Source organism: Phalacrocorax aristotelis, chromosome 8 (genome assembly GCF_949628215.1).
Source record: "Phalacrocorax aristotelis chromosome 8, bGulAri2.1, whole genome shotgun sequence".
Lineage (NCBI taxonomy): Eukaryota > Metazoa > Chordata > Aves > Suliformes > Phalacrocoracidae > Phalacrocorax > Phalacrocorax aristotelis.
Window position 1 is genome coordinate 2860809 of NC_134283.1, and position 13951 is coordinate 2874759.

Here is a 13951-nt window from a genome sequence, read left to right on the forward strand (position 1 = left end):
CCCCCACTGGGAGGGACGGTTACGCCCCGTACCTGCCTCGGTTGCCCACCTAGTAGGAAGTTTCAGGCTGCGTCTTTCTCACTCAGGCTGTTTATTTTTTCCCCTGTATCGATGCATTTTCTTGTCCATCTATTGAAACACATCGCCACCCTCGCCTGGAAGGAAGCCTTCCTCTCTCTCTTTCAGAGCTGGAGGGAAGAGATGCAACCAGAGTGGGTGGAAATTTTCCCACTGAAGTGTTTTTTTTTCAGTTGAAAATATCTTTTCAAACTACACCGAGTCCTTTGTGAATGCGAGAACGTTAAACGTTGGGGGGGGGGGGTTGTGTTTGGTTTTTTTTTCTTCTTAAAATCCCACACTTCAGGTACTGCATTTTTTGGCAACTCCAAACTCCCATTTTTTTTTAATGGAGAGAGACTTTGGGTGGAAACCCCCAAACTTTCCAAGAAAAACACTACAACTGAAGTTGCTTAAACACATATAAAAATTCTGGCAGAGAAAAAAAAAAAGAAATCCCAGCCCCCTTCTGTTGTTTTCTCAGTAGTTTTTCATGGTTATAGTAGTTTTACATGTTAATTGGCGTGGTAATTAATGGCCAGCTATTCCTTCTGTGTTCCAGCTATTTCTTCTTCTAAATGGGGTAGAGAGACCAGAGGCTAAAGCCTCGGCACGCACCAAGGTGCGATGCACCTCCGACCAACGCGCTCCTCATAAAATAGGTATTTAAAATAACAGCGTGTTTAACGGTACCTGGTGAAAAAGAAATCACTAATAACAATCTGCCGAGGAAGCAGAGAGAGGAACGAGATTTACCAGTGACAAGTGCTGGTGTAGGGCGATGGGGATGGTGCGTGGTTTTAAAATGAGGATTATTTTAGGAGCGGCGCCTTTGTGTCCGACGAGGGGGCAGGTTCTACACTAAAAATGCAGCCACGTGTTACATCTTCGTTTCATGAACCACTGGTTTCGTGGTGTGCCCGTGGCCTGTCTTGCTGTCCCGTGGGCCGGGTTTGGTCAGAAAGGGCCATCTTGGTGATTAAAGGGTTTAAGATGGGCTCCAAAACTTGCAAAGAGCCACGCTGGCAGCCAAATAAAGGAAACACAGAGGAAGGGGCTGGATGGACGATTACAGACGCCGGAGCGATCGTGGCGTGGTGGCCAGCCACAACACAGCCACGCTGCTGTCCCTGAGCCTATTCCCAAATAAATCTGGTTTTTTGCAGACTTAACCCAAAGTTCAGAATTTATTTTAAAACAAAAACTCACGCCCCGATCATTTGCAGTCCTTCTGCCCTGGGGAGTCCTTTGCAGACCAGTTCATATTTCCTTGGTGCTGCTGATGTGCAGGAGGCTCAGGGAGAGGAAACTCCAGATTACGCTGCACACCAGTCCCAAACACCCGCGGGTTTTTCCCTCTGGAAGATGCTTTTGCCGCCGGTGAGTGCCGGGCTGACCTCTGCAGTTGCTGCCCTTAAACCGCATCGGGATTTCTCCAGCACACGCGGCTAATGCCGGAGACATTTCCCCAAAGGGTCCGGGCAGTGTTAGACAGGGCTGGCAAGTTTTGTTTTTCTAATAACCCAGTGCAGGTGTGGATGAAGGGAGTGAGACAACATCTGGGATAAAAGAAAAATTATTTAAAAGTACAAGAAAAAGCAAATCAGCTTATGATGAGTAACTAAGTGTGGATGGGGGAAGACAAAATAGCATTGGGCAGCGGGAGCGATGCAAAATATAGAGAATACAGTTAACACCTGCCTATTCCTGGGGCGTCTTGCAGATAAAAAGTGATGGGAAGGCACAGATCTCCGGTGGATCCCATCCCGCCCTTGTGTGCAGAAACCCGCCTCGCCCTGCAAAGAGCGGGGCGCAGCCCAGCGGGGCGGCTCAGGGAGGGGTGGGGATGCAGGCAGGCAACGGTTTCTGATGTACAACATGGTTCAGAAAGACAAGCGCAGGGCATTGGGGAGACCCAGCCTTCGCAGAAAACCTGCCGGGAAGTTTGGCTGTGCTTAAGAAGGAAAACAATCTGCCACAGAGCAAAGGGAGAGGGAGGATTAGCTGGAGGAATCCACGCTGCCGCAGCATCCTCAGCGTGAGAACAGCGGGATGTAGCTCTAGAAGTCCAGCTGTCCAGAAAAACATCTCCAGCATCCCAGGAAGGCGGGCAGCTTTTTCTGGGAATTTGATCCTGCGAAGCACAACAGAGGATGGGGAGAGGAGGAGGAGGAGGGATGGCATGCTGGCCTCCCCGAGCCCAGCCACGAGGTGCGATCGAAGGCTTCTCAACTCAGTGGGCCACCATCCACGGGGGAGGATGGTTGTTTGGCACTAGCAGCAGGGCTTTGCAGGACCTCACAAATTGCAGGCAGCTCCTGGGGATGCTAAGATGATGCTGAAGGGGCAGCACATCAAAGTGATCTTTAAAAAAATCGTCCCTGGTTCACAGGGAAAGAAAGGAAAAAGGATAAATTCCACATTTATCTAAATGTGGAATTAAATACCAAGTTGTTTAAGTGGTGTAGGGAAGTTTGTGTTTTCCCAGGGTGAGGCCATCCGTGGTGGAGCTGTAGAGCTCAGCTGACCTCCACCTCAAGGGGAAAAGCTCCTGGGGGGATTCTGTGGCCAGCCAAGCCAGCGGCATGTTAGCCTGGTAATGTAACGGAGGAGGAACGAGGGCACAGGTCCACACTCGCCTCCTCCCCAAAAAATACAATGGGGAAATCACAGGATGCAAAGAGAATTAACTGCAGCGGCAAAAACCACCGGCACAAGGCGGGATTGCTGAATACACACGGCAACTCCGCTCCTAATGCCACAGGGTGGAGTTTTCTCTGGCTGGAGTATTGCAGCCCTGCGTTATAACCACCTTCTCCATTTGATTTCCACCCCTGCTTGGAGGTCTTGATCTTCCAGTCCTGATCCACATCCCGCTGGGACTGGTTGGAGAGCAGGTATCTCCTTCTCCTGAGCACCGGCGGTGCGAGGCTGGTTCCAAGTCATTAGCAACGTGGAAATAAATGATCTGTAGTGTTTCTGGATCAATATCCTGGGAAATAAAGCATGAGGCCAGAAGGGTCTGCAGCAGGGACTCGACGCAATCTCCTTCTTTAAGCAGCCACATCCATAATATCTAAGAAAAATCTTGTGATCGCTGGGGGGTTCAGACCGAGTGATGGATGCTGGAAGTCCAGAGCTGCCAGTATTGAAATATCCTTAGCATTTCAGGGGGAAAAAAAAGATAATTTCCTAATGCAAAAAATATTGCTTCCAACATGAGAGAATTCCACACTCAACCTCGCCCTGGCAGGTGAAGATGAATTTCTCTGTGTACTAGGCACAAGTGACCATGGCTTGATTACATTTGTTATGTGCAAGTGAAGTAAAGCTCAAAGCAGTTATATATGTATATTTATATTTTTGTATTTTTTTTTTCATATATATATATATACTTTGGACTTTAAAAGGTCCTGTTTCGCAAAGCAGAAAATAATTACAATTGTCGTGGTTTAGCCCCAGTCAGCAACTGAGCCTCACCTAGCCGCTCCCTCCCTCCCAGTGGGATGGGGAGAGAATTGGAGGAGTAAAAGTGAGAAAACTCGTGGGTTGACATAAAAACAGCACACCAAGGAATTCATTCCCTCCTCCCCACGGGCAGGGGGTGCTCAGCCATCCCAGGACAGCAGGGCTCCATCACGCGTAACGGTGACCGGGGAAGGCAAACGCCATCACCCCGAATGTCCCCCCCCTTCCTCTTCCTCCCCCAGCTCTATGTGCCGAGCCTGACGCCGTGTGGTGTGGGACATCCCTGGGGTCAGTTGGGGTCACTGTCCCGGCCGTGTCCCCTCCCGACCCCCTGTGCCTCCAGCAGAGCGTGGGGAGCTGGAAAAGTCCTTGCCTAGTGTAAGCACCGCTCAGCAACGACTAAAGCATCTCCACATTATCAACACTGTTTTCAGCACAAATCCCAACCACAGCCCCATACGAGCTGCTACGAAGAGAATTAACTCTATCCCAGCTGAAACCAGGACAACAAGTCAGGTCAATTTGGAGAAATATTTGAAATGAAAAATGTGTTGAAAAGGGAGAAGCCTTTAAGAACTTTTTACCGAAAAAGCAGCACCGCGTACAGGAGTCTTTGTTAAAAAAAAAAAACAACATGGCTTGAAAAGGAAGTAAAAGCGCCACCAAGACTAACACATAAAATATAAACTCACAAAAAGAAGAAAAAGGAAACTGGTAGCAATTAACAGACCTCAGAAGCTGGGGAAATTAAAGACAGAAGGATATTTTCCAAGATTTTCAAGAAAAGGAGCCTTGCATTAGCAGTGGGCCGATACTCCACAGAAACGGGACATTTATCCATAACATAGAAAAGGCAGAAATGCTCAGTGCATGTTTCTTCCCGGTATCTGGTGGAAAAAAGACAACGTCCTAATGAAATACTTTCCAAGAGTACATAGGAGGTACGCTGAACAGCAAGCTGATGGAGCTCGATATTTTTAAACCAGCAGACCTGAATAACTTGCAAGAGTCGTAAAGGAGGTGGCCAAGGACCTGTCTGGATGGTTAATGGTGATTTTCAGTAGGTCTTGGAACAGCCATTGGAAGTACTAGAGGACTGGGAAAAAGCCAGCGCTGTGCCCACGCTTGGAGGGGTGAAGAGGACGCCGCCGATTTTAAGCCTTGAAGCCTGGGAGGGATCTTGGACAATTAGTCGAACCACTAACACTGAACTTGGTAGGTAGAGAATTAAAAGAGGGCGGTGTAACGAGTGGCAAACAGGAGCTCGAGGGAAATAGGCAGTGGTGAGCTCACTGCCTTTCGCCGACGAGGTTACGAGGGTGTGAGGTAGAGGTACCGATGCAATATCCTTAGCTTTCCGCACAGCCCTTGGCTTGGGCCCCTGCGACAGACAGGTCGAGAAACGATACAAAATCAACAGGGCCTGCATTAAATAGATTAAAGCTGCGTAACTGAGGGGGCTCCAAGTACAGTTGTAAACAGCGAGTGAGCGTCAAGCAAGCGTGTGGCCAGAGGCATCGCAGGTGAGCGGCTTTGGGCTGCAGCATCCCTGGCGAAGGTGGCCTGAATATCCTGCCTGTAGCACCAGCATATGCAGAGGAGCTAAACGCCGGGGATCAGAGCAACCTGGGGAGAGGAAAGAGGAGGGTTTTATTCTCTAAATCCAGCTTTTTTTTATTTTTATTATTACTCTTTTTTTTAATTCTTTTTTTAATTATTATTCTCTATATCCCCCTGCACAGTAGGACACCCAGAAAACACATCTCTGTCAGCAGGGGTAGGAGTCAGTGGCTCAAACCCCCAAGGCTGGTGTGGGGTCCTGCAGCAGTTGGAGGGATGGGGAGCCCTTTGGGATGGGATCAGACTCGATACGGAGGGTTTTAAATAAACAGGGCACCTCCCACCCTGGCTCATAAGTTTTTTGAGGACTGCTCGTCTTGCGTGTCTCTCCTGGGCTTGGACGGGTGGTACGGCCACCACCTTGCCACCACCACCAAGCACAAGAGGCAGAGTATTCCCGAGGTCTGATAACATTAGATTGAAATACGCAGCTTTGGAAACTGGAATGATTTTCATTTTTGCTTCCCGCTCATTTCCTCCCCCAGTTAATTGAATTCCAGGAGTATACAATCACCTGATGTTGTCCCCAAGTCTTCTCTTATCTACTTGGTCTCTAGCTAAATTACCCCAAAAACCAATTAAAGAGCAGAATGATATTGCAGCAAGCAGCACTACTGCTAATCTTCCGGTAGACTGTAGCTTATGAAAGTGATTGAAATGGTTGGAAATTATATTACTTGAAGAAGGTCAGCCTTCCAGTTGTAAGTAGCGTTTTTCTTTTTTAATATTTGGCTGCTTTAGTGCTAATGATCTCTCACAGGTCAACAAAAGTCAAGACCCGGGTTAACCAGAAAGAGAAACTCCTGCGTGTCCTTGGGTTTAATACCGGTTTGCAAAGGGCTCGGGAGAGAACGCTGAAATGCTTTGCATTCTGCAATAACACTCATTGTCTCAGAGGGGAAATGGGTTTGCAGAGGGAGGAAGGACAGGGATGGCTAATGGGCATGTTGCAGGCATGTGTACAATATATTACCTTGATTGTCTTCTCTGTGCTGGGCATGGGCTAAGTGCATTTACTGGTCACTGAACGTATCGCATTAACCTGCTGCATACAGTATGTGTCGGTTTATCCTGCCAATTACTGCAAATCTAATCAGCTTTAGCTGGGTAAAAATAGAGCTAGTTTCCGTGTGGAAATCAAGAGGCACAAAAACAGCAGCAAAGAAGCTGATCCTGATCAACTGAGCACATGGGAGGGAAGATTTGCAATGCCGGGACCGTGAAATGTGTTATGATGCTTTCTTCCTTGTGGCCAGATGGATCTTTTCCCCCAGGCCTATATTCTCCCCAGCACCCAGCAGGCAGCCCGAAGGAGGAGCTGGGGGGGTGTGGGAACCACAGGCAGGCAGGACAGAGACCTCCTCTGAGCACGGCTGTTTTGTGCGCTTCCAGAAGCGAAGGAATAGGGCTGCAATCAGCTGGAAGGGACAAACGAGTTGAGATCAACGCAGAGGAGGCAGAGGTGTGCGTGAGGTGTTTTGCAGTACGGGCAAAGAAAGATGAGCAGGTAATACAGGTCATTTGGCATTCAGGCTGGGGGAAAAACCACGTCGCTGCAGGTTTAAATAAATTGGTAGATGGATAATGACCAGATTTGAGTTCCTACGTGCTGTGGAACATACCCAGCAAGCGTGCTCAGCAAAGTCAACCTGCTATCCTGGGTAAAGGCCCGCGAAGCAAATACACAAGGGGAAAAGGAGCAGTATGTGGCTCTGCAGGTGGTGGCATCATCCTCCTTCCCTCCCTCCACCCCTCCGTGAGGTTTGCTGAGGGACAGAGGTAGCTTTTGCCCACTGTAATGTTGGAAGCTGAAAAATAAAGCGAAAGGAAAACATGTGATTTCTCCCCAAGGTGCCTCATTTGCCCTTCTATTTTACTGGATCACCCTACAATAAATGCGTGTCGAGCTGTTTGTTCACGATGAAACCCAGATCCTTCTCAGGGTCAGCGCTCTGCAAGACGCAGCCTGCCACGCAGAGCGGCGCCGCTTTGCCCTTCTCGGCCCAGGTGACAAACCTCTGCAATCGGCAATACAATAACATAATTTATTTGAAGGGGCTCGGCTTCCCCAACCACCCACATCTCCCCATATTTTCCACCCTGCTAGTCCGCCCGCCACTCTCGTGGAGGGCTGGCATACCCCTTGGCATGGCAGAAAACCCAGGGTGACTAATTTTCCGTAGCTGAAAGGTGCTGGTAAATAAAACCGAGGTAGCCAGTCTTAACCAAACAAAACACAGCCTTCATTTCAAGCCTATGAATTTTATGTCTGAGACCAAGGAGCGGGAACGCTGCCGATAATTAAGGGACATCTGTCACCCGCGTGTTCCTGCTGGTCTTGTCAGGAAATGCGGCTGACATAATGTGAAGAGAAGAAACCTGCTTTGGAAAACGACTTGGCATGCTGGTTTCCATCTTCATCACTGCCATGTGCAAAGGCTGCTCCTGCCCGCTGCCGGTGGCAAGGGCCAGAGGAGCTAACGTGGGGCTCGTCAGCCTGCCCACCCCGGACGAGTTACGTCCCAAAGCTTTGCCGAACCTAGTGGCAAAAGCCGCGTCTGCTCCCTCTGTCCCGCCTCGGTCTTGGGACAGGTTTCAACCCGCATGAGATTTAAAAAAATAAACAACTCAGAGAGGTTTTTTTGTTTGTTTTGGGGACATGCAGGGTGTTTTCTGGAAAGAACTTGGTTTTTTCCAGCTTTTCTTAACAGCTGCAGAAAATCACCTTTTCTTAATTTGGAAAGACTTCTGGAGCTGAGGGTTACAAGTGTTGGTCAAAATGGCTTTCTCTTTTCTTTCTCAAGCTCCCAATGGACTGAATATCAATACCTGATTTCAGCAATGGAGAAACCGAGGCAGGGACCGACAACATGGTTTGGCAGTGGTCACAGAAAGGCAGTACCACTGCTGTCACACTGTCACGGTCAGAAAGAAACTATCACTCCACTGGGACGATCCTTTGGAAAAGGTGCCGCCTCTGAACCCCAGGATCAGGATTGGCTCTTGCTGGAAGAAATAAGGCCCTTTCCCGGTTTTCAGGACAACAGAAGATTATCGGCACTCCACAGCTCATCGTGAATCAGCGCTGGCTGGTCGTTGATCAGTTCATTGTGATCAGTTGCTACCTCGGAGCATAGGAATTTTAGGATGGGTTGACCTCTCTGCAGGATCACCTGCCACTCGCCAGCCTCAGCAAAGCCAAACATTAAGCTTAAAACCATGGACACTCAGGAATCAACCAAGTAACAAAGTAGTTTGGGACCTGATTAGAAAGAAGGGATTGTTTTCAGTTTAATGGAGATGCTGATGTACAAATTTCTATGTGAATAATGAATGTTTGGAAATGCTTCGAGCATTGCAGATGGTGAGGACAGTGTATTTTCCTGCGTTCAGAAAGCCAGTGGCAGTAGTTCCCAGAATTGTTTGGACTGTAGCAATAGAGATTTATAATTCATAACAAAGAAGAAATGTCTTTCATTGAAGCAAGAAGACACAGTGATGTAACAATGTTGATGTTACTCATGTTCTTTTCTTATGAAATCCTGTCACGCAAGAGTGTTCAAGGATCTTTTTTTCTGAGCAGATAAACAGCAATGGAAGGATTTCCTCCATAGCTGATGCAGCTTTTTTAACAAGGTTTCTTACGGCCTCTTTTACAGAGGGTTTAAGCAGGTGCACTCTGCAGTCTGGAATAGCACATCTGGACTGTCTAAACACACGGAATTCCTTTGCTCCCGAAAAGCTGGAGTAGAAAGCTATCCTACACATTTCATGCGTCGTGTTTAAAGAAAAAGCAAACCACAAAACAAACCTACACAAAACTCAAAGCCAGATTCACGGGGTTTCAAGATCTGCTTAAGGAATCAGCAAGCAGGATTCAGGAGTAGTTAACAACAGACTGTATTACGTGGTACCTATTAACATGGGATAATCCAGCAGGAAAAGAAAGGGCGAGGGATAAAGGAATGTCGTCCTAGAACAGCGAGACTTTTAGAAATCAAGCCATGAGAATACTAAACCACCAGATTAACTCAGCTGTCACTGTCAAGCGACACCCTGCACACAAAGCACGGGAGGCAGTGGGGATGAAGAGGGAAAAGGTATTTGAATGTTCACTGTGATGAAACGCGCACCTTGGTCCTGCCGAAACGGAGCATCCCGGGAGCACATGGTGGTGATAAATCCCAGCTGGGAACTCTTCTGAAGTGGGGGAAAATTTGGATTTGGACTGAAAGTCCACTGCTCATCCCAGACACAATGGGATGAACGGAGCTCCCTGAAAGGAGCGGAGCTGGAGGTTACCTTCCCTGTTCTCTGTCTTGTTCGCTTCTTACCCAGTTTCATTTTCAGCTGGGAATAAAATCTTCTTTGGGCTTCCTCCTCCTAGAAATGCTCTTCTCACAATCACCCCAAGCTCCTCCTTTACCCTCTGCACATATTTACCAGTATTGCTTGATCCTTCCCTTTGTCATTAAAGTCACCAAGATTTTAAAGAGCCTGTGAATGATTAATGGTTAATGGTTCAGATGGTTAATTCTGGAGAAGGTCTCAGACTGAAAGTCAGTGCCAAATGAATACCTGCTTCAATTTCTCCCTTATCTCGAATGCCCCAGGGCCTGCCATCTTCATTAGGAAACTGAAGAACATAGAGGGGTCTGAATTTTTAAAGTAAGGGGCCCAAGTCAAACTCTGGAGTGAAAAGCCTCCAAATTATTTGTTGAAAATGAAAATTTGGAAGAAACTGGCTTTCAAACTGCATCCAACTTCCAAGCTGCATGCAGGCACCCAACTGATTACCAGAGCTGCTGAGCACTCAGTTTTGGTCTTCAGCTCCGAAGGTATTGACCCTACGTGCTTACACATAGCTCTGGAGTGCGGCAGAGCATCCTTCGCGCCTGCTGACACGCTGGCAGCACTCAGCCCCGTACAGGATCCGTCCCTAAATCTGTGTACAAACCTCTGAAATTGCAACAGCCTGCTTTCCTTGCTGGGCAGGGGGTGGCAGAGGGGCATGGCCTAAAAAGGGGAAATCACATCCTGGCTAAAACCAGAACCCTCTGAAATGAAATCCTGGCCCAGCGGAAATCAATGAAGGTTTCGCCACAAGTTTGAACAGATCTGGGATCTCACGCCGTCTGCAACGGGCATCTGTTTCAGTGTCCCAAAAAGACCTCTTTAAACAAGAGCAGGCTGCCCATGGTTTTCATCAGTCTCAAGTATTTCCTATGTTTATTTTCTTGGCCAAGCCCCAGATTTGCCAATTGCTGTGCTGTACACTCTGCTGGCCTGCGCTCCCTCCGATGTAGTCAGACGTCGTGAGTATTTTCCCTTCCTATCCTAAACTGCTGAGCTGTGCTGCTCTGAGCTGTGAGTCTCGCCCCATGCTCCTCCCCAAATACCTCTGGTTTATATTTACTCTACAAAATGCTTCGGGATCGTTTTGGGAAGAAAGACGGTCCAGCAATGTAAGGTAACACCATCTTTCAGTGGCTCTTTCCATGAGGATGTGACTGCAGCCTGGGAATTTGCTATTCCCGTCCCATGAAATCAGAGTGCTTCAGAGGTATGAGAGGGACTGGAGACTTGGGTGCTGAGTTTCTTCTTGCGCCATGGCCACGGCAGCAAGGCAGCAGCCAGAGACGAGCTGCCCATGGAGGTCCGCCTGTGCTCCACATGGACCGCATGTGAACCAGAGTTTCCATCCTTGCGACAGCGGGGAAACCACTGTGACCAAAAGGATGGCCTCAGCAAACACCAGCACTTAGACAAAGTTTTATTGCAAAACTGCTGTCTCAGACAAGTCACTTGCTCTTTTACCACCCCTGTTTTTTTCATTTGTCACCCAAAAATAATTGCTGGCACATGATGCTAACTTTTGGGTCCAGAAGGACTAGCTTCCTCCCAGAGCTGGGAGAACAACAGGCCGTGTGCTGGCTGCTGACATTTCCCTCACCAACCTGGTCAAGACACTGCTGCTCCTGCTTTACACTGAAGTCCCAGGCAGGAAAGCACAGATCAGTCTTGCACCAGCCTAAGGGTCAGCCCTTCATCCCATCTGCTCTGAATCACCCCACTGCGGTGGGACAGGAGCAGACGGCTCCAAACCCTGAGCCACGTTGGCTGAAGTCCACAGGAAAAGCTGTCAGCGTGTGACAGAGCCAAGCAGCGCTGGGCTTTGGGATCTAGACACACTAGCCCTCCCGTCCCATCACAGCTACTACCTATTGCCTTCCAGCCACCGATCCTGAAAAGCTTCATATCCCCTGGTTAACTTACCCACCAGGAAGCCACATGCCCCAGAAGAGGACTGTGCTGGACCAGCAGATGGGGAAAGCGAGGCACGGGGATGGATCTGCCCAGCATTGCACCGTGAACCACCGCAGAGGCAGGCCAAGGACAAAGATGCCTCCCAGTCCAAGGATTCATCTTGCTTTTTCCATGCGTGAGCACCAGCGTGGCCCCCTGCAGCTGCACCAGGCATAAAGACAGGAGCGAGTGGCCCATGTGTGGCCATCTCAGCTCTTTCCTTCGGTGGCCTTAGAGGCAGAAACAAGAGCCAGGGCTTCACGCTGCTGGGAGCGACTAACTGATCTGAACATCTTCGCTAACACTCTTCCCACAAAACTACAGATCTTGGAATTGTTTTTCCAAAGTTCAAAACTAAAAAAGGAGTCTTTAAGCCTGCTCTGCCATGCTCTCTCCCAAAGTCTGCACTCCTTTTCAAGACCCTAACCTGGGAGGACTGGGTTGCCTTCCCTTTTTAAAAATTCATCTTACGTGTTTAATCGCATGCTGTTAAGACTCATATCCTAATTTCTTTGGACTGTCATTTTTTTTAACCCCATAGATGGTTGTGGCTAATAATATAGCAACACCTGTGTTGAGAAGGGGAGACCAAGTCCCGCCGCTTGCTTCAGTGGTCAAACACACTGCACTTTGAGAGCTGGAGAGCTGCACACACCCCGCCAACCAAGGAAGGATTAAAACAGTGCTGGGTGTCTGCTGCATACAGCGCAGACCTGAGGCTATTCTGCCCCTCCAAAGTGGAATCTCTGGGATGGAGAAGCGGCTCCTTTTGATAACTGGGCGGTTCGTGTCATACCTGAGGTTGGGTGATTTTTGGCAGGCTCAGACTAGAAGACGTGAGCCCCATCCTTCGCTGTCTGTCCTCACCACTAGACCCAGAGCACAAGAGATAGCCATACAAACTATTTTTTCCTGCTAGAGCTATCACCTGTTCTTTCATTTTTTGTGGTTAATACTTGGGGTTTGTATGAGGATTTCCTATTCAAGTAGTGCCCAGAATCCCTTGGCGGTGTCGAGATCCCATGCTCTCCAAGTTCCGTTCTTCAAAACACCCATCTTCCTGGTAAAACACCCACCATGCAGAGGAGATCCAGGAGAGACCCCTGACATTTCACAGTTGAAGGGCTGGGAAATGCTGCAGGAAGGTTTTCCTTTTCTGAGAAGGGACTGATGATGCAGGGGCCACCCTGACAAGTGTCAGTCACCTCCTTTTCCTTGCAAGCATCCAAAAGGATGCCGCAACCCCGATTATATGTGTTTTGGGTCTAACAACCCTAGTTTCCAGGCTGAGCAAAGCCAGCTCTTTGCACGTCTCTCCTGTTGTCACTACCTCCTATATAGAGACAACCTAAAGTGGGGAACACTGGACTTGACCCAAATCTCATCAGCACCAGATGAAGCCCAGTAAAGGCCTCTCCCATCCCCAGCTGATGCTCCTGCTCACGCACAGCAGTGTGAGGAGGGCTTCGTCTCACTGAGTTTGCTGCGGGCTCTCACCTGCCCATGTGCTTTTGATTTACAGCTGCCCCATCAACCCTTCCCCGTCGCATTTCAGCACGGCAGTCCAGTTACTTTAGTTGGTCTGCTTGGGCAGTACAATGATCGGGTGCCCAAAATGGGCACGATTCGCCTGGTCTCAAAATGTACAGGACAAAGTCACATTTTCCATGATTTCTGGGGTCTGCAGCAACAGTAGGTTCCTGGCACCCTCTAATGGAAAAGATAAGTCACTGAATTACTGTTCCCTCGGTCTGTGAGTCTTGGCTCCTGCGTTTCTATTTTTAATCTAATATCACAGTAATAACTTCTAGCCAGGCACGATACACCCCGTGCCAGCACGGACCGGGAGAATGCGCTGAACAAATGTCAAGGCTGCTCTGGGGAAGGAGAGGCTGCCTGGTGATCGCGACCCACGCCCCGGACGCCAGGGCGCACAGGGATTGCTGCTTTACTTATGGAAATGCAAGGCAATAGCTAATCAGCTCTGACATTTGTGCCTTGTTCATGAATTTAAGACACACGCTAGTGGACTAGTCTTGTTACATTGCCTGTCCTTCCCTTTCCCCCTCCTCTCCCTTGGCCACATCAATAGGGTGGCATTTTCCAGGATGTTTTTCCAAGCTTGGCAGCCTGGGAGCATCTCAAATCTCTGCTCAGGTTAGACTGGGCTCTGGATTGTCAGAAATTCGTAAACAGAATTACTGTTTGAATTATAAGGTTATTTTAAAGCTTAGCTCTTGCTAGAAAGTGACACCCATCGCCAGAGAAGTTCTGCACGCAGCCCTTTGGCAGAGCTCTCGAAAGATTTGGGGGTGGGGGACACCTGACATTTACAGGCACAGAAACAGCCGGGGTGGTGGCAAGCACAGCGTTCCTGCGATGAGCTGGCAGCCTCACGCAGGTCACGGCCAGGCGGAGGGGGCGTCATGCTGCTGGCTTTTGGCATCTCACGCAGGAGCTTGGCTTCGGGCTGAGGATCCTTAGATGGGCCATGGGGAAG